This window comes from Rhinolophus ferrumequinum, chromosome 10 (genome assembly GCF_004115265.2).
Source record: "Rhinolophus ferrumequinum isolate MPI-CBG mRhiFer1 chromosome 10, mRhiFer1_v1.p, whole genome shotgun sequence".
Classification (NCBI taxonomy): Eukaryota; Metazoa; Chordata; class Mammalia; order Chiroptera; family Rhinolophidae; genus Rhinolophus; species Rhinolophus ferrumequinum.
This window is the reverse complement of record NC_046293.1, coordinates 65,326,770-65,349,119: the sequence shown is the minus strand read 5'-3', so window position 1 is coordinate 65,349,119 and position 22,350 is coordinate 65,326,770. Positions and strand designations below refer to the sequence as shown.

Genomic DNA, 22,350 nt, shown 5'->3' with positions numbered 1-22,350 from the left:
GCAAAGAGAAAAGAGGTTGGAGGGCTGAACGGGGTTAGACACAGGCGCTAAATCCCGAAGACTGTGATTTAGGACTTTATCCCCCAAACAATGGAAAACTATTCATGTGTGTCAAACTGGAGAGTAACAAGATCAAAAACTTTTTAAAAAATCACTCTAGATTAGATTCAGGGACTGCTGCTAGAGGACTGCCAAGTAATCCAGACGGGCAGATGATGGTGGGGTAGGGAGAGAACCACGAGGACTCAAGAGATATTTAGGAAGTTTCACTCATCAAGATTGGTGATTACCCAGAGCTAACGGAAAAAGGAAAGGTAAATCATACGAGCTTTTGTTCATTGAATGCTTACAAAGTGTTAGTCACTTAATAAACATTATCCATAATTCTTACAGGGGTCTTATAGGTAGGCATTACTTTCACTTACAGATGACAAAATATGTATTCCAGAGAAGAAAAGTTACTTGCCCAAAGAAATTTAGCTTGTAAGTGTCAGAGTTGGGATTCGGATTCAGGTTTGTTCCAGGGTATTTTCAGTTTAATACATTAGCTTGTAAAGAGTGAAGCGAAAAGGGAAGAAATTCTATTTAGACCCAGTTCTCACCTTTCAACATGGTATAACTTCTTTGTCTACCACTTATCTGTTTTAGTTCCTGATATAGCTGTGCAACCCCCCTTTTTAAATATATTTACCTTAGAAATGTGAGTTTTCTCTAAGAGTTTGGTCTAATACCAGGCAATACCATTGAACAATTAGACTATTTTAAAAATTAATATGCTTGGAATGCAAACAACTGATAAATTAATTATGGATGGCTTTTGATTCTTTGTGAGTGCTTTCTGAACACTCTATTATTTCTATTATCTTTAAACTCCCTGGGTAAATGCAATCAGAACCTTGGCTGGATCTCACTTCCCCTTATACATTATAAACGAATGTTGTCCTTCCCATTTTTGTCAAGTTACAAAAATCCTTTCCTAATTTACACAATAATTTGCATTCAAAATTGAGAAATTATAATGAAATAGCTAAGCGATTTTCAAAAATGTGATGAAATCTAACTGTTTGCAAAGAGATGAAACTGTTGTTCCTGTTTTAATTTCCTCTTTCCAGAAGCGTATTCTGATTTCATTTCTTTATTAAGTAAGATTTTTGGGACAGATAACTTTTGACAAAGAAGCCAAAAACATACAATGGAGAAGACAGCCTCTTCAATAAATGGTGCTGGGTGAATTGGAAAGCCACGTGCAAAAGAATGAAACTAGGCTGCTGTCTGTCACCATATACCAAAATTAACTCAAAATGGATCAAAGACCTAAACATAAGACCTGAAAAAATAAACTGCATAGAAGAAAGCATAGGTACTAAACTTATGGACCTTGGGTTCAAAGAACATTTTATGAATTTGACTCCAAAAGTGAATGGGACTATATCAAACTAAAAAGCTTCTGCACAGCAAAAGAAACAATCGACAAAATAAACAGACATCAACTGAATGGGAGAAGATTTTTGCAAACAATGCCTCTGATAAAGGGCTAATATCCAAAATATATAAGGAACTCATACAACTCAACAACAACAACAACAACAAAACACAAACAATTCAATTGAAAAATAGGCAGAGGACCTGAACAGACATTTCTCCAAAGAGGACATACAAATGGCCAATAGACATATGAAATAATGCTCAACATCACTAATCATCAGAGAAATGCAAATAAAAACCACAATGAGCTATCACCTCACCCAGTTAGAATGGCTATCATCAACAAGACAAATAGTAACAAGTGCTAGAGAGGCTGTGGAGAAAAAGGAACCCTCATACACTGTTGGTGGGAATGCAGATTGGTGCAGCTGCTATGGAAGGCAGTGTGGAGGTTCCTCAAAAAATTACGAATAGAATTACCATATGACCCAGAAATCCCTCTCCTGGGTATCTACCCAAAAACTCTGAAAATATTTATCCGTAAAGACATTTGTGCTCCAATGTTCATTGCAGCTTTTTTACAGTGGCCAAGACATGGAAACAACCAAAGTGTCCTTTGATAGATGAATGAATAAAGAAGCTGTGGTACATATACACAATGGAATACTATTCTGGCGTAAAAAAGATGAAATAATACCATTTGTGACAAAATGGATGGATCTTGAGATTATAATGCTGAGTGAAATAAGTCAGACTGAAAAAGTAGAGAACCATATGATTTCACTGATATGTGGTATATAAAACTGAAAACAACAAAAGAACAAGATAAACAAATGAAGAAACAAAAACTCATAGACACAGACAGTAGTTTAGTGGTTACCAGAGGGTAAGCAGGGAGGGGGATGGGAGATGAGGGTAAGGGGGATCAAATATATGGTGATGGAAGGAGAACTGACTCTGGGTGGTGAGCACACAATGTGTTATATAGATGATGTATTACAGAATTGTACCGATGAAACTGGTACCCTTAGCGGAAGAGGAGCAGACACCAGAGCTCTCTCTCCGCCATGTGAGAATGCAGTGAGAGGGCAGCCATCTGCAAGCCAGGAAGAGCTCTCACCAGACCTGACCAGGCTGGCACCCTGATGGCCTTGGACTTCCAGCCTCCAGAACTATAAGAAAATAATCTTTTGTTTAAGCCATCTAGTCTATGGTATTTTGTTAGGACAGCTCGAGCTAAGACAGCCCCTACCTCATTTTTTCACTTCAGCAAATCACTTCTCCTCTATGAACTTTAGTTACCCATTTAGTTGTAAGTGGTTTTGTACAGAGTTGTACACCTGAAATCTATATAACTTTGCTAACAATTGGCACCCCGATAAACTTTAATTTAAAAAAAGTAAAATTTTGGGGTTTAAGGTTCTCTATGATCTTTTCATTTGTGCCAATGCTAGTACATATTCATTAAATTTCCTTTCATTGAACTAGAAATTAGTGATTTCAATCTTTAAATTAGCTCTGGTAATATCACAGAAATGTTGGAGGAGGAGAGAAGAAATTGTTGAAAACAGAGGAATAAAATCTTACACTTGGGTTGTATTTTCTCCCTCTTGACAAACATACATTGCTTCCCTTAGCAAGCAAATAAGATAATATGCTTAATTTCTTATTAACAATAATTTATATGTACACATTTAATTGAAGATGATGCTAGTCTTCTTTTTGGCATCACTCCAAGTTGGTTTGGCTGCAGCTACACTATCTTCTCACCTCTTGCCCTCCTACCGCCACCTCAGATCAATATTATATCTCTGGAGATGGCTGGTTGCTGGCATGGGAATAGTCTATTTCCAACTCAGTCAAATAGGAACAGAACTCACAAACATAGTACCATTTACACACAAGTCTTACAATGACCTAACCCAAAGATGATGGGGCCGGTATCAGAGTCGCACACATTTGCTTTGGAAAATAGTTTCCTTGACAGCTGATTCAAAATGATTTTCAATTAAAGAGTAACTTAGTAAATTAGAAGTGTTATAAAAACATAGATTGGTAAACTCTAATCTAGTACTCGTGTGTGTTTGTGTGTGTGTGTGTGTGTGTGTGTGTAAACTTTTCTATTTTAGAAGAGAATACATTTAAGAGAAAACTGAAAATTACTTGCTAGATGTTAAAAATCCATTCCTTTTTTAAAAGCAGATTAGAATTTCATTGGCTCAGGACAGCACCTGTAGGACCTGATTTAACCTCAGTCATCTCCTTAAAGATCCTCTCTCCAAACACAGTCACATTGAGGGTTAGGGCTTTGACCTACGAATTGGGGGGAGACACAACCGAGTCCATAGCAAGAGCCTCACTGAGTTATAATCCCAAGGTGAAGACCGGCAAGGACATATGGGGTTAAGGGATTCAGGGTCATTTCTAGTTGAAAACAACTTTAAAGTTGGAAAAACCTGAGTTGGAATTCTGGCTCTGCACTAAATCTGTGCGTTGTGGTGAAGGGTCTTCACTTCCCTGAGCCTCGGTTTCCTGGGAGATGTGAGAGTTCACTATCCTAGTTCTTGGCACATTAGTACAGGCTTTAGGAGAGTTTGTCTCTTTCAGGGTCCCTCCTGTCCTTGCCAACCGCACACTCACTTCAGCAGCCTCTAGACTCTGTTGGAGGCGCGGGTGGCAAGACTTGGGAATAACAGTAGTTTGGAAGGAGCCATCTTTGTTGGGGGACAGACATGCCTGTTCTGGGGCTGGAAGAGATGGAGTCCCATTCTGAAGCCCCATAAAAGCTCAGTCAAAGGTGTCAGCATCTTGGCAAAAGAGCAGAGAAGTAGGACATCTGTTCGCCCTGACGGGGCTTTCCACATGTTTCAGCAATAACCGTCTCCAGAATGGGGAAAGGGACCCTCTGTTGGCCTCTCCTCAGGAAGGACTGTGGCTCAGCCACAGTGCCAATGGCTACGAGGAACAGGTCATTTTCTTCAGTTTTCTGGGCAGTCCAGCATGAGGATGAAGTGAGAGTAAATAGGATAGATATTCTGGACTGAGTAAGAATCCTTGGAGTGTTTGAACTTCAAAGAAAGAGGTGCTTACAGAAGATAGAACATAACTTTCTGTTAATGTGGCCAAATGGGACCTTAACTAACAAAGCTCCTCTGAATGGCAAAGCAGGACACTGAGACAGGGCACCATCCAGGATTTAGAATTATGAAACCCAGGGACTAGATAAATAGTCCCTTTTCTTGCCAAATTCATCTTGTCATGAAAAGGTCAGCCATGATTGAATTAGCCCCATCAGAGCCCACAGGTCCTGGGAATGATATAAACTTGGCCCTCGGTACCTCATTCATACTGTCCAATAACCTCTCAAAAATAAGATAAAATAAGGAACTGCATTAATCGCTCTGATCCTGGTCAGTCACTCATATTCCATGAAACTCAACTTCCTCCTCTCTAAAACAACAGTACAAATGTTTACTTTGTAGCTCTGTTGAAATCATACCATGAAGATTCTGGCAAATTTTAAATAATCAAGAAATGGTAGCTCCTCTTCCCCCCCCCCCCCCCCAGTTCACTGTCCTCTCGAAACAATAAAAATAAGTTACTATTAAGTAACCAGAACAATTAAACTGATATAGATTGAGCACTTACAGTGTGCTAAAGACTATTCTAAATGCTTATGTATGATTTCATGATTTGATTAATTTCATAGACTTAAGAAAAGTTCCAGACTTTTAATACATCACATGCCATAGCATTGCCATATAACATGCTCCTGGCTGTCTGAATAAACCACAAATCCAGATAGACAAGATAAGATGAGAAGATTATATATCATAGTTGACTCAATTTGATATGAGAGAAATCAGAGAAAATTTGTTACCTTCATGGCATCTATTTATTAGTTAATTTTATAAATTTTTGAGGAAACATAAGGAATAAAAAGATACCAATTGGAAAAACTAATATTCAAAGTTGATCACAGTAATGAAGATAGTAATGTATTGGAGAAAAGACACATCGATCAATGGAATGGAACAGAGAGCCCCGAAACAGAACCACACAAATGTGCCCAGTAATTTTTGACAAAGGAGCAAAAGCAATTCAGTGGAGGAAGGATAACCTAGCCTTTTCGGTAAATGGTGCTGGAATAATTGGCCATCCATTGGCAAAAAAATGAACCTTGACCTACACCTCACACCTCATGCAAAAATACTAAAACGGATCATAAACTTAAATATAAAACGTATAGAAAAGAACATAGGAGAAAATCTTTGAGACTAAGGACTAGGTAAAGAGTTCTTAGACTTGACACCAAAAGCATAATTCATAATAGGAAGAATAGGTAAGTTGAACCTCATCAAAATAAAAAGTTTTTCCTCTGCAAAAGACTGTATTCAAAGGATGAAAAGATGAATTAGGGACTGGGAGAAAATATTTTCAAATCACATACCAGACAAAAGCTTTCTAGCTATAACATAGATAACCTTCAAAACTCAGCATCAAAAATAATCCAATTAGAAAACTGGACATTGACACAGAAAAGACATTCACAGACATTTCACCAAATAGGACATATGGTGGCAAAAACACATGAAAACACTTTCAACATTGTTAGCCACTAAAGAAATGCAAATTAAAACTACAATGAGATATCATTACACACATATGAGAATGGCAAAAATTAAAAAGAGCAATAACACCAAATTCTGGCAAGCATGCAGAAAAACTGGATCACTCATATATTGCTGGTGCAGATGTAATATAACACATTCTGGAAAACAGCAATTACTGTCAAAATTTAAAGTGGATTAACCAAAGAACACAGCAATCCACTGTTGGGTGTTTATCCCAGAGAAATGTCTTATTTCCACATAAAAACGAGTACATGAATATTTATAGAAGCTTAATAGCCAAAAACTTTAAACTATCCAAATTTCCTTTAATGAGTGAATGTTTAAACAAACCGTGGTGTGTCCACACCGTGGAACACTACTCAGCAATGAAAAAAAATCCCCCAGAACAAAAAACAACTATTGATACACAGAACATCTTGGAGGAACCTCAAGGAAATGATGCTGAATAAAAAAACCAATCTCAAAAGGATACATGCTGGATGATTCCACTTATTTAACATTTGTGGAACGACATAATAATAGAGATGAAGAATAGAGTATTGGTTGCCAGGGATTAAGGTTAGGGATGGGAGGGAGAAGATGGGTGTGGCTATAAAGTGGTGACAGAAAGGTGTCTTGTGGTGATGGGTGCAGTTGAATATCTTGATTGTGGTAATGACCATTCAAAGCTCCACAGATGAGAAAACAGCATAGGGACACACAGATGCACACACATGCACGCATACACACACATATACTCACATGAGTAACTGGTGGCATTTAAATAAGCTCTCTAAATTGTACCAATGTCAATTTTTTGACTTTGATGCTGTACTATAGTTCTGCAAGATGTTAACATTAGAGGAAGCTGATGGAAGAGTGCCCAGGATCCCTTTGTACATTTCTTTGCAAACTTCTATGAATATATAATTATTTCACAGTAAAGAGTTAAAAAAAGCTGGTAAGAACATTATAAAAATATAATTTATTTATGATAAAGAGGTGCCAGGTATACTGAAAGACTTTTACATTTGTTAAACTTTCCTAAAAATAAAACCCACTTCCTTCTCTTCCCTTTTATTGAAAATATTTTAATAGAATGACTTTTGACAATTAGAGCTGGTATAGACAAATCAAGCCAGTGAGAAATATACTTAAATGGTTTCCAGGTGACCATAAATGAGCTGGACAATCTGTCATTTTAGGAAAAAGAAAACAATAAGCTGGGCATGAAAATGTATCTTTTATCTTTAGAATTTTTCCTGCATGTATTGCAGATTGCTTAGACCTCAATATTGTTTTTATTTTTTGTTTTACTTATTTATTTAATTTTGTTTCATGACCTTAAAAAGAGGACAGATGTTGCAAAATTGTAAACAACACAGAATTGTTTTTAAAAAAGAAGTGAATTCCCCTGCCTATAAATAAAAATTGATCCTAATAAAAATACCAAGAGGACTGGTTTTATTTTTTGGAAAGTAGATGAACTAATTCTAAAGCTCATACAGAAAAATGGCTCATACAGAAAAATGACTGGTAACTTTAAAATACGTCTACAAATTCTTTTAGAGATGGGGCTCGATTCTCTCTTTGAGTGTGGCTAGACTTATTTCTCATGAATATGACAAAGTGACATGTGCCGTTGCTGAGACTAAGTCATAAGTTATGTGGCCACCTCCTTGATGTTCTTGGATCAGTGCTCAGGAGGAAGTCAGCTTCAACACTGTGAGGATACACACCAAGTTCTACGGAGAGGTCCATGTGGTGAAGAACTGAGGCCTCTTGCCAAAGCTCACAGGGAAATAGATCTGCCAGCCCCAGTCAAGCCTTCAGATGACTCCAGCCTCAGCTGAGATCTTGACTACAACCTCATGAGAGACCCTGAGTCGGAACTACCCAGCTCAGCCACTCCCTAACTCTTCACCCACAAAAATGGTGAGATAGTAAATGTTTATCATTTAAGTCACTAAGTTTTCAAGGGTAATCTATTATATAGCAATAGATAATTAATATAATGAATAAGCAAAAACAGCCACAAAATCTTAAAAGAGAGAAAATGAAGGAGGATTAACCTGATTATATAGTAAAACATATTCTAAAGCTTCAATAATTAAGACAATATGTTACTGGCATAGGAATAGACATTCAGATTAAAAAAATACAATAGAAAGTTGATAAATACACATATCCATGTGAAAATTTATGGTATATGGTAAAGGCAACATTTTAAATCAATGGGAGACTAAATGGAATATTCAATAAACAGCACTGTACAAACTGAAGAGCCATCTGGAAAAGTAAGTTGGATCCATACTTTATACTTTATAAAAAATGAGTTACAGATAGATCAAATACTTACATATTAAATATAAAAAATAAATGAAACTAAATTATGGAAGAACTTCAAAAAAATCTCTGAGTAAAATCTCAAAAAAGCCTTATAAGATAAGACTGATCAATTTGATCACACACACACACACACACTCTTTCTGCATGCAAAAACATTAGAAAGACAAATGACAAACTGGAAAAAAACATTTGCTGCTCATATCACAGAGAAAGAATTTATCTTCCTAATTTATAAAGAACTCCTATAAATCAATAAGAAAAAGACCAACAACCCTATGAAAAAACGAGTAACAAACAATTGTCAAAAAAGGAAATATACATGGCTTTTAAACATATGAAAAGATACTTAATGATACTCATAATACAAGAAATATGAGTTAAAACTACAGAGTGATACCACTTTTGATCTATCAGATTTACAAAGATGAAAAGGCTTGATGAAACCCTATGCTGGCAAGAGTATGGAGAAACAGACACTCTTGTGCATTGTGGGTGGGAGAGTGAATTGGTATAATCATTTCAAGGTCATTTTGGCAATTTTGTTATTTGTCCAAACTACAGATTTACTCAGCACATCCATTTCTCGGTTTTTATCTCATAAATACAGTCTTACATTTATAAAATGAAATACGTATAAAGTTATTATTTGCAGCATTGATTAGAACAGCAAAAGATTAGAACAGCTTAGGCATTTAAAAGGAACAGATGCAGTAAATTCTGTCACACACATACAATGAGATAATATGTAGTCATAAAAACGGTTAAGAAAGCTAATTATATACAGATATGATATATATGCAAGATACATTTAAACGGTAAAAAGCAAGGTGCCAAGGGTTAATACCGTGGGAAGGGAAACAGACTTCACTAAAGTAATCGAGCCAGTCACTAAACAAATAAAAATTCAAATAACAATATTGACAAGCCCTGGAGAGGTAAGGGACCAGTACCCAGAGTTGATACAATATATGATCTAAAATGTCCACTTTCCAACCAATATTTGCAAATATATTCCACAGCACAAAGGAGATGAGTGGTAGCAAAGTTGCATTGAGCTAAGGAAATGACTACATATGGTAAAGTAATATTATAACAATGTAGGTTTATAACAATAATAGATGTAATATGCTTAACAACAATACCACAAAAAGGGGAAAAGGAATAGAACTACTTAGGAGTCCCATTTCTCTGTATCACTGGAATTAAAGTAGTATAAATCTGAAGCTGATTTCAATAAATTAAGAAATATATGGTACAAACTAGAGCAACTATGAAACCACACCTAAGAAATAGCTTAAAATCATTAAAGAAATTAAAATGTTACATTACAAAAATGCACTTAATGCAAAAAAAATGCAGTAAAAGAGGAATGGTGGAACTAAAAAAGACATGGACGTATAGAAAACAAATAGTAACATGGCAGGTGTAATTCCAGCTATATCAGTAATAACATTAAATGTGAATGGGTAAGAGAAGAAATAATAACAACTCTTCACAAAATCTAACAAAAAAATCGAAGAGGAAGAAACAGTTCCCAACCCACTTTATGAAGCCAGTATTACCCTGATACCAAAACCAGATAAAGACATGACCAGAAAACGGACCAAACAGACCAAAATGTCTTATGAATATGGATGCGAAAGTCCTCAACAAAATACTAGCAAACTGATGCAACAACACATTAAAAGAATTATCCACCATGACCTAATAAATTTCTCCCAAGAATGCTAAGTTGGTTTAACATCTGAAAATCAATGTAATATATCACATCAATAGAATAAAAAGCAAAAATCACATGATAATCTTAATAGATGCAGAAAATGCATTTGAAGAAAACCAATACCCTTTCACGGTGAAAATACTCAACAAACTAGGAATAGAAGGGAACATCACTGACCTATAGATTCAACAAAATACCTATCAGAATCCCAGCTAACTTCCTTGTAGAAACTAACAAGCCAATTCTAAAATTCATATGGAATTGCAAGGGACCCAGAATAGCCAAAATAATCTAGAAAAAGAAGAGCAAAGTAGGATTCACATTCCTCGATTTCAAAACTTACTACAAAGCAACAGTCATGAAGACAGGGTACTGGGTAGGATGGCTAGAATCAAAAAAAACAGATAATAACAAGCATTGGTAAGGGTGTGGAGAAATTGGAACCCTCATACACCAACAGAAGGAATGTAAAAATGGTCCAATCATTCTGGAAAATAGTCCCGCAGTTCTTTAAAAGGTTAAACATGCCTTATAATAGTCAAAAAGTGAAAACGACTCAAATGTTCATGAACTGATAAATAGATAAATAAATGTGGTACATGCATTTAACAGAATGCATAGAATGGAATATTATTTAGCCATAAAAAGAAATGAAGTACTGATACTTGTTACAACATGGATGAACCTTGAAAACATTATGCCAAGTGAAAGATGACAATCATAGAAGAGCACATATTGTATTCTTTCACTTAAATGAATTGTCTAGATAGGCAATTCTGTAGAGACAGGAAGTAGATTAGTGGTTAGTGGTTGCCTACGGCTAAAGTACATTGGGGAGAAATGAGAAGTGACTGTTATTGGCTGAAAAAAATGTTTTAAAAGTGATTGTGTGATTTTATTTATCTGTGATTGCGTTTATTTGTGAATATATAAAAACCACTGAATTGTATATTTTAAATGGGTGTATTGTATGGTATATTAATTACATAGCAATAAAGCTGTTTTGTTTTTTTAAAGCGGCCAAAGATGAAAGACTTGTTACGTATGGAGGAACAAAGGATGACACCAGAATTCTTGTCAGAAACAACACAAACATTAAAGACATTGGAGCAATACCTTTAAGGTTCTGGAAAACAAAAACTGTCAGTGTAGTATTCTATACACAGAAAAATATCTTTCAAAAATGAATGTGCAATTATCACACTTCTAAATAACACTTAAGTCAAAGAAAGTCTCAAGAGAAATAAAAAAATAGTTTAAACTAAATGAAAATTAAAAAATAGAGCTTATTAAAATTTATGGGATGCAGTGAAAACGGTGCTTAAAGAGAAATTTGTAGCATTAAATACATGTATTAGGAGAGAAGATCTAAAACAAAGAATCTAAGCTTCCACCTTAGGAAACTAGAGAAAGAACAATTTAAGTCTAAAGTAAGCAGAGGAAAAGAAATAATATAAATTTGAGCATAAATCAATAAAACTGAAAACAGGAAAACAATAGAAAAATATCAATGAAACAAAAATATGGTTCTTTGAAAAGATCAATAAAATCGATAAACCGCTACTAGGCTAACCACGTAAAAGAGCAGACACAAATGTGCTAATCTGTACATGTGCTTATCAGTACAAGTACTGATATAAGGATGAACCTTGAAAATATGCTAAGTGAGAGAAGTTAGTCACAAAGGACCACATGTTATATGATTCCATTCAACTAAAATGTCCAGACCAAGGAAATATATAGAGACAGAAAGTAGGTTAGTGGCTGCCTAGTGCTGGGCAGGGAGAGAGTTTAGAGGATAGTTGGGTGATACGTATCTAGTTTTTTGTTAAAGTGATGAAAATGTTCTAATTAAAATTTTAAATAAGAGTTTGAACATTGGCATTCCTTTGGTTAAATATGATACAGAGATATGCTTTGTTTGGTCAACAGTGTTTTTTAAAATTTCAGTGGGTCACCAAAATGTAAATATCTGAGATTTCATATAAAAATCTGAAATTTTTTGCTTCTCTCAAAAAGTTAGAACATGTATCATTACTGGTTCCTCAATTCTACAAGATGCGGTCCCTCAGATGGAACGCGTGCTCTCTAGTTTGTCCCCATTACTCCTACCTGGCCTGCTTCTCTCATTTACATCACCTATTTGTCCCAGGAACACATTTGGATTTGTGTCCCTCTGCCTTCATAAATGGTTATCTATTAAGTAATTTTAAATTTACAAGTAAATTTAAGGTCTTTGTGGAAATCATTAAAAAATGTCCACAAATATTCCAGTTTTCCTCTTCCTTCCATGAATGTGGCTGAATTGTACTTCCCACCCACCAGGAATTTAGACATAGCCATGGGTGGTGAGCAGAATAATCGCTCCCCAAAGATGTCTATGCCTTAATTCCCTGAACCTGTGAGTATTATATGATACATGGCAAGGGAGAATTTAGCTTACACAATGGAATTACAGTTGCTAATCAGATGACCCTATAATGAGGTGATTATCCTGGATGATAATCTAGATGGGCCCAATGTAATTACCAGGGGGAAGAGGGAGGCCGAAGAGTCAGTGTCAGAGAGATGAGATGTGAGAAAGACTCAGCTGGCCATTGCTGACTTTGAAGATGGAACAGGACCATGAGCCAAGAAATGAAAGCAGCCTGTAGAAGCTGGAAAAGGAAAAAACAACAAACCAAAACCAATTCTTCCCTTGAACCTCCAGAAGAGATGCAGGTCTCCTGAAACCTTGATTTTAGCTAAGTGAGACCCATTTTGGAATTCTGACCTCCAAAACTGTAAGATAAGTTGGTCTAAACCACTAAATGTGTGGTAATTTGTTACAGCAGCAATGATATACCATGTAACTTATTTTGACAACATATGAGAGTAACATTTAATTGCCATTGTGAGACACCGCGGCACTCCCTTTGAATTAACCATTGTAAATTGTAGAAGGCAGAGATGGAGTGTTCATCCAATGTACATCCCTGAATGAGGAACAGTGATCCAGCATGGATGTGTAATATGAATTAAAAAACAAAACAAAAACACCCTTTGTCTTTAAGCCACTGAGATTTCAGGATTTTGTTAGTGTAGCATAACCTAACCTATCCTAACTGAATGGCCCTCTAAGGAAGGAATCATACAACCAATTTGTTATTCTCACTATATTAATGGGGAGCAGGGGTGCTTTTTTCAGCTTCTGATAAATACTGCATCCTCATTAAAAGGAACAGTTGCATAATAAATGAGGAAATGAAAAATATTGTTCTAGTGACTAAAAGTGGGAAAGTCCTTCAAAATCCTTAAGGTTTATGCACACATACTTAACGCATTTTATGTTATTTTTGAATAGGTAATACTTGGGGGTGGGTCCATATTAACTGAAAACTCTTATAATACTTCCCCCCACACTCAATTCCATGGTGTGTACTATGTGATTATATCTTTATATGACAATGATTTTGTAATATAGCCTATGGAGATGAAAAGGAGTTTAGTCTTTGTTCTAGAATGATTGATCAAAATTTATTTTTTGCTACTGAAGATATCAAAAAAAGTTTCAGCTTCACATTTAGAGGTAATTTCGAGTAAATGTTCAGGGTGGCGATCAAATTTGACACAACTATCTTTTTTTCTTTTTTCTTTTTTTTTTTTTTTATAAATAAGCTGTCCGGTTTCAGGGCATTTCAAGATTTTCTTGTGCAATGACTCATCTTAAATCCTCAATATACTCAGTTTTTCACCAATGTCCTTTTAGTGACATGAGTTTTATGTTATCTTTGTAGATATCACTAGATTTTGTCAAGTCATCAAGAAACTTGTATTTTTTTCCAATGTGTTTTCATGTCATTCACTCCTCTTCTTTAATTGTATTATCAGATAATCCAAAAGCCTATACTTTTATTAATTTATTATTTATTAATTCCTCTTATAAATTGTCACTTTTGTGTGACCTGAAAATATTTGGTACAATTTGCTACAATTTGCTACAATGTGAGAATAATTTTTATTCATTTATATCATTTTTGGCTTATTTCTTAAAATCATTTTTGTTTCATATTCTATTTGTTTTTTTATCTGAATTTTCCCTTGGTTCCTTTTTTTCTTTTTTAAAAACAGTATTATTGAGATATAAATGACATACAACAAACTGCAGATTTTTAAAGTATACAATTTGATAAATTTTTAAATATGCATACACCTATGAGGCCATCACCACAGTCAAGAGGATGAACATATTTTTCACCTCCAAAAGGTCTACATTCATCAGATATATGCTTTGCAAAGATTTTTTTTCTCCCGGTCTTTTCATTATTTTAGTTGTCTTTTGAAAAGCATGTTTTTAAATTATGTTGCTGCTTGATTTATTTTTTTCTTCTTCTCTTGATTATGCCTTTGGTGTTGTATCTAAAAACTCTTTGCCTAATACCCAGGTCATAAAGATTGTCTCCTATTTTTCTTCTAGAAGTGTTATAGTTTTAGGTTTTTCATTTAGGTCTATGATCCATTTTATTTTTTATATGTGGTGTGAAGTACGGATTCAAGTTCATTTTTTCATACATGGGTGTCTAATTGTGCCAGCACCAATTTTAAAAGGTTATCCTTTCTTTACTATGTTATCTTTGTGCCTTTAAGACATTTTTTATATTTACAGAAAAGTTGCAAAGCTAGTACAGAGAATTTCCTCACTCAGTTTCCCTAATGTTAATCTCTTAGTTTTGACAAATAAACAGGAGTTATATAAGATGTTAACATTAGTACATTGCTATTAACTAAATTCCAGACTTTATTTAGATTTTACTAGTATTTCCACTAATGTCTTTTTTCTGTTCCAGGAACCAACCCAGGAGATCATATTGCATTTGTTTTCATGTCTTCTTATGTTTTCTTGGTTTACACATAAGTCAAATAAAAATGTACTAGACCAAAGTCTTAAAACACAGACAGGAAAGAACATTAAGTATCATTTTAAAGCACTAATAGTTCTGGCTCTGAAGATTCTAAAGCAAAATACAGGATTTCCTTTCATAGGTCATATTAAACAGGGGCATTTTTAAATAACAAATATTTCATAGGAATCATCAAAATAATTGCTGCTTTTAATCTATGAGCATTTGGGAAAATATTAAAACGAGGAAAGCAAATGTAACATTTATCCAAAATACTTTATTAAGAATAAATCAAAAAATAGGAAAATATGTACAAAATTAGGTGATAAATAAGATAAATTAGATGGCAATTAATAGTCCACTATTGGAGATTTTATTTCAGACAACCCTGATCAATTGTTGATTATTGTGGAATACAGTTATGATAGAAAACCCTATGAGTGATTTTCAACTTTCTTGTCAACTGAAAACTATCTAGCTGTGGCTTTATTCTATAAAGAATAAAGCTTTATAGAATAAAGCCACAGCTAGTTTTCTATCTGGATGATTTGCACCTGCTGTTGAACACATTTGTAGTCAGTTATATGATGACACAGCTGTAATGAAAGGTTCGAGAACAGAGTACTCTTTAAAAACATGAGTAAGTACACACTATGTGCTCTGTCTAGGTAATTCTTTCAGTCTCATTGGAGAAAATGCCCTTCCTCACTACAGGGATTTGTTGACTTGGACTCGACATTTTGCAACTGTTATTAGTCTTCTTTTCAGGTTCATCTCTCAGATGAAGTATTTTAAAGATACACAATGACTTAAATGATCTGCCCATGATAAAGCTTTCACACTTTGCAAAATTTAAGGACTCTAGAATATGTTTTCAAAGATTTGAAGAGAAACTTGATTATAAAGAAGATATGCAACGTGTGTTTTTCTAAAAGTTGGTAAAGTTCAAATACACCATTCAATTTCTTAAACAAGTGTAAGCTGACAGGAAAATTGAAAGACTATTACAAAAAACTGTTTTCCCTGAATCATTTGAGAATAATTTGCTAAACTAATGTCTATCACTTTAGGTTATTTTTACAAACAAGGACATTCTCTTACATAATCACAATCAAATCAAAAACTTAACAGATACTTTACTTCCATCTGATCCTCAGACCCCATTCAAATTTGCTAATTATCCCGATAATGTCTTTTAGAGCAAGGAATCCAGTTTATAATCACACATTGACTTTGTTGCTTCCCTTCAGTCTTTTTAGACTACAACAGTTCCTTCGTCTTTTCTTAACTTTTATGACCTTGACAATTTTGAAATTATGATAATTTACCTTGTAGAAATGTCCCTCAATTTTGGTTTGTCTGATTTTTCCTCATGACTAGATTCAGGTTATGTATCTTTGGCAGGAAAACTACAGATAATTAGGCTGTGCTCTTCTCAATCATGGTTTCCATTTGTCTAGTTACTTGATCTATGATCACTTGATTAAGGTGTTGTCCACAAGTAAAACTAATGATTTTTCCTTTAAAATTAGTAGGTACTTTGTGAAAAGATATTTAATACTATGCAAATATTCCACTCCTTATCAATTCACCCATACCTTCAATTTATTTGTTTATGTTTGTATAGGCTCATGTTTCTTATTTTTTAAATGTGTTAAAATCTTTTATTATCACTTTTTCGGCAGTTTTAAAAATTGTGGTGGGGCGGCCAGTTAGCTCAGTTGGTTGGAGCACGATGGTTGTAACACCAGAGTTGCCAGTTCGATCCCTGCATTTGCCAGCATGAGCTGCGTCCTCCTCAACTAGATTAAAACAACTTGCCTTGGAGCTGATGGGTCCTGGAAAAACACACTTAAAATAAATAAAAAGTTTAAAAAAATTGTGGTAAAAATACTAATATAAAATTTAACCATAGTTTTAAGTACTGTGTTTCCCCAAAAATAAGACCTAGCCGGACAATCAGCTCTAATGTGTCTTTTGGAGCAAAAATTAATATAAGACTTGGTTTTATTTTACTGTAATTTACTTATATTAATTTTTGCTCCAAAAGACGCAATAGAGCTGATTGTCCGGCTAGGTCTTATTTTTGGGGAAACACGGTATGTAGTTCAGTAGAGTTAACTATATTTACATTGTTCTGTAACAGATCTCTAGAATTTTTTCATCTTGTAAAACTGAAAAACTGAAAAAAAAAAACAAAACACTTCATTTCTCTGTCCCCTAAGTCTCTGGTAACCACCATTCTACTTTCTGTTTTTATGATTTTGACAAGAAATTTGGAATCATGATTTGATTAGGGACCTCTCTAGATATCTCATATAAGTAGAATACAGTATTTGTCCTTTCTAACTGATTTATTTCACTCAGTGTAATGTCCTCGAGGTTCTGTTACACGTGACAGGATTTCCTTCTTTCTTAAGGCTGAATAATATTCCATTGTATGTCTATGGCACACTTTATTTATTCATCTGTTGATAGACATTTGGGCTACTTCCACATCTTGGATATTGTGCATAATGCTGCACTGAACATAGCTTTGCAAATACAGGTATTTCTTCAAAATCCTGACTTCAATTCGTTAGGATATATACTCGAAGTGGGATTACCAGATCATAAGGTCTATTTTCAGTTTTTTGAGGAACTTCCATGCTGATTTCCACAGTGGCTACACCATTTTACATTCCCACCAGTAGTTCATCAGGGTTCCGATTGCTCTACAACCTCATCAACACTTGTTTTTTGAAAAATAATTAATTTAATTTAATAGTGGCCATCCTAATGAGTGCGAGGTGATATCCCCAATGTTGCTTTGATTTGCGTTCCTCTAATCATTAGTGACGGTGAGCATCTTTTCGTATGCTTGTTGGCCATTTGTATGTCTTCCTTGGAGAAATGTCTATTCATGTCATTTGCCCACTCTTTAATCTGGTTGTTTCTTTGTTGTTGAGTTGTTAGAATTCTTTATATATTGTAGATATTAATCCTTTATCAGATATATAGTTTATAGTTTTCTCCCATTCCATAGGTTGCCTTTTCACTCTGTTGATTGTTTCTTTAATGTGCAGAAATTTATAAGTTGGATGTGGTCCTATTAATCTCTTCTTTTTGTTTTTGTTGCCTGTGTTTCCAGTGTCATATCCAAAGAAATCATTGCTAAGTCCAATGTCATCAACTTTTTCTTCTATAGTTTTCATCAGGAGTTTTATAATTTTAGGTCTTTTTTTTTTTTAGATTTATTTTTATTGGGAAAGGGGAACAGGACTTTATTGGGGAACAGTGTGTACTTCCAGGACTTTTTTCCAAGTCAACTTGTCCTTTTCAATCTTAGCTGTGGAGGGTGCCATTCAGCTTCAAGTTGTTGTCCTTTCAGTCTTAGTTGTGGAGGGCGCAGCTCCGCTCCAGGTCCAGTTGCTGTTACTAGTTGCAGGGGGTGCAGCCCACCATCCCTTGCGGGAGTCGAACCGGCAACCTGTGGTTGAGAGGATGCACTCCAACCAACTGAGCCACCCGGGAGCTAAGCGGCAGCTCACCTCAAGGTGCTATGTTCAATCTTAGTTGCAGGGGGTGCTGCCCACCATGCCTTGTGGGACTCGAGGAATTGAACCGGCAACCTTGTGGTTGAGAGCCCACTGGCCCATGTGGGAATGGAACCGGCAGCCTTCGGAGTTAGGAGCATGGAGCTCTAACCGCCTGAGCCACCGGGCTGGTCCTATAATTTTAGGTCTTATATTTAGGTCTTTAATTCATTTTGAGCTAAATTTTGTATATGGTGCAAGGTAAGGGTCCAACTCACTCTTTTGCATATGGATATCCAATTTTCCAAACACTATTTGTTGAAGAGACTGTCCTTTTTCCATTGTGGACTAGGCACCCTTGTCAAAGATCATTTGACTGTATATACAACGGTTTATTTCTGGGCTCTCTATTCTGTCCCACTGGTCTATGTATCTGTACTATCTGTTTTTTGTTGCCTAAATTGTCCCAAATTTGGCCAGGGGAGCACCCATTCTAGGTGGCTTCTGGGTCATTTCGACATGTTTCCATCATTCTTTGAGAATTTCCTTGCTTTCTGGCACAGATATTCTGTTCTCATCACTCACTTTGCCCATGACAGCCGCCAAATCAGCCATTTCTCTAAGGAGCCCTGACTTTTTTTAGTGGATGAGATATTTAGAAGTTAAGCTCTAGATGTTACGTATTGAAGTTAATGAGGATTGATATTAAAGTGTCACTGTTCCTAGGCCCTCGCAGTGGACAAAGATAGGAAACATATTTATGTACAGAAAACTCCAATCCAAAACCACAGGGCTCATTCTAGTTTTCACCCTTTCTGTATTTTTAACTCTCTTCTCAGACAGTGAGAAACCTGTCTTCTACTTTCCTTTTCCCTCTTTAATTAGTTCCGCCATATGTAACTAATCTCCCATCTCCTACCCACACAGATATCTCCCTCTTAACCCACAGATATCTCCTTTCCCTGCATGGGCTCCGCCACCCCATACTGGGCCCCCCCTGCACGAATGCCCTTCCCATACCCCTTTAGAGCCTCTGCCTCCCCAGGCGGGGTTACTCCCATGCATGGATGCCCTTCTCACCCTCCAGGCAGTGACAACCCACATCAGCTTTCTTCCCCTTTCTCAGGCTCTGACTCCCCCTGCCAAGATGCAGCCCATCATGGACCCCTTCCTCATTCACCTTGGGTTGTAATACTCTACAAGACTTCCTCCACATGGACACTTTGGACTCTAACCTACCCCCCAGCCCACTGGCACACACACACAGGCCACCACTTCCATATAGACACCTTGGTCGTTCTGTTTGGGCTCGGACAGCTTATGTAAGGCTGCCCCCATGTGGGCAGCCTAGTCACCTTGCTTGAGCTCTCACCCACACACTGGCCAACTACTTGCATTGATTTCCTTTTCACCCTGCACAGGTGATGCCAGATCACCCTTTTTTATTCTCTGGAAAGTCTTTGTAATTGGTCTTATTTCTTCCTTAAATGTTTGAAAGAATTCACCAGTTGTTTTCTTTGTGGGGATTATGAAATTCAATTTCTTTGATAGATAAAGGACTACTCACTTTTCTTCTGTCAGTTTTGGTAAGTTGGGTTTTGCCCTAGGAATTTTTCCAATGAGTATAAATTTTCAAGTGTATTAGCATAATTTGTTAAATGCCCTTATTTTTTAAGTTATGCAAAACTTATATTCATTTCCCCCTTTTCATTCCTGACACTGATTAGTTTTACCTTCTCCTCAATCTCTATCAGTCTCATCAGGGAGAGATTTTATTGATTTTATTATCTTTTCCAAGTACCAATTGTTGGTGATGTTGATTCTGTTTACTATTTCACTGACTTCTGCATTTATCTCTATAATTGTCTTCCTTCTATTTTTTAAATTTGTTGTGTGTTGTTTTTTTTTTTAGTTTAAATGCATTGTATTTTTAAACAACTTACATAGCATGGTTTTCTTAAAATAATAATAATAATAACAATAATAATAATAATAATGCCTCTGCTCCAAATGAATCAGTCAAAATAAAAGAAGAGCTCAAGATAACATCAGTCCTAGTCCTGGTAAGTGGATGAAAAGCAGCAGCCAGTTATGGTGATGACCGGTGATAGATCCAAATTGTCAAATATGTTAACATTTTTCCATTTCTAAACCAGACTTAAGGAAAATCATATATGGGGTCACGCCCTCCTTACGGTAGTCCAGCACAGCAACCATGCCATCTGGATTCATGTTCTCACCAATAAAGAACTGGTAGCTTTTGAAATTAGCAAGGATGTGCTTGATTTGTTCTGCAGCGCCTGACATAAAGGTTTTACTCTTTCTGGTGTCTGGTCTTCAAGTTTCCCTTTGATTGATTTCATGTAATCTTTGATGTACTTCTTGTAGGCTTCTTTTGTGAAGCTGGTTTCCTGACAATGATGGTTCGTGACAATATCAATACCAGTGATTACTGTGCTTTCGGTACTGAGCCTTTAGGGCCTTTTGTGGAGGCATCTTCCCTCCACCTCCAGGCACAGGACATCCGTGATCTCCGGATCTTGTAAATGTCAGCGTACATCTTATCATGGCTAATGAGGTCAGAGTAGGTGATCACGACTGCGGCTGGAAGGAGAACAGGGAGGCACTGGCTTAGCAGGAGCCCGTGCTGGGGTTGAAGGGCGGGAGAGCGGGCGGAAAAGCAAAATTGCTGTTGTTTTGGTATCTAGAGGTAGCTACTTAGATTGGGGGATAGCAAACTTTTTCTGTAAAGCACCAGACGGTAAATATCTTAGCCTTTGTGAGCCATACAGTATCTGTTGTTACTTTGCTGTTGAGTACAAAAAGCAGCCACAGACATACATATAAGAATGAATGTGGCTGTGTTCCAATAAACTTTAATTTACAAAAACAGACAGGGGCCTGGATTTGGTCTTTGGGCCATATTTTGCTGACCACTGGCTTCGATCATTAGATCCCTTATAGACCTCTTCCCATTGTCTGTTATTTCTCTTGGCTTTTGTCCATGCCTTGTCTTCTGATTAGGTCAGGTTTTTTTCTTTTGACTGAAATGTCAGAATTGCATGTCATGAACTACAGTTTAAAGCTCTGGATGATGCTATCCTTCCTCCAGATAACTTACTTTTGTTTCTGCCAGGCAGGTAGACTAATGTCACTTGCAGTCCCTTTAATCCAAAAAGGGATTGAGAAAAGCTGAGGCTGGATGAGCCCTTTTGGGTCCCAAATTAAAACTTGAGGTATATGCTTTTTCCTTGCAGACTTCCACTCTAATTTTTGTCCCTTAAGCCACACGCATCTGTTGAAAACTGTGTTTAGCTTTTAGGCCCCTTGGCCTCTACTTTCAGAATCGGCAGAGAAGTGGTCTCAGATGCCAAACGCTCATCTCCTTTCCTAGATTTTTTTTTTCCCCTAGATTTTTAACCCCACAATACCTCATGCATTTCTTGCTTCCAAACAGGTATATAATTTCTCCAGGTTTTCCAGTTGTTTTCAGTGAGAGAGTAGGCCCAAGACATCTATTCTGCCATTGCTGGAAACAGAATTCTCTGTATTAACCATTCTGGGTCAATATTTCCTAGTACAGAGTGTGCCTTTTCACTGTATAGATTTGGGTCTTCAGTTCAGGAAATTACGTTGATTTTTCTACTTAGAAGTTCAATTATGAATTTTAGCCTTTTTTTTTTTTGTGGCCTACCTTTCTCCTATCTCTGTAATTTAAAAATTCTTCTTTAAAAGCAATAATTCTTAAACTTTAAAAGAAAACACTTTGATCTCACTGTGCTCCTTTCAGTTTTATTTTCATTTCTACAGTGGTTTTGCTTTTTTCTCTTATTTCTTTCCTCAGTCTG

At 36.0% G+C, this 22,350-nt stretch overlaps 1 pseudogene; it reads right to left on the bottom strand.

Moving 5' to 3' along the window:
- Window positions 1–20,632: 20,632 nt before the first annotated feature.
- Window positions 20,633–21,092, bottom strand: LOC117028217 (translationally-controlled tumor protein-like; annotated as a pseudogene).
- Window positions 21,093–22,350: the final 1,258 nt, after the last annotated feature.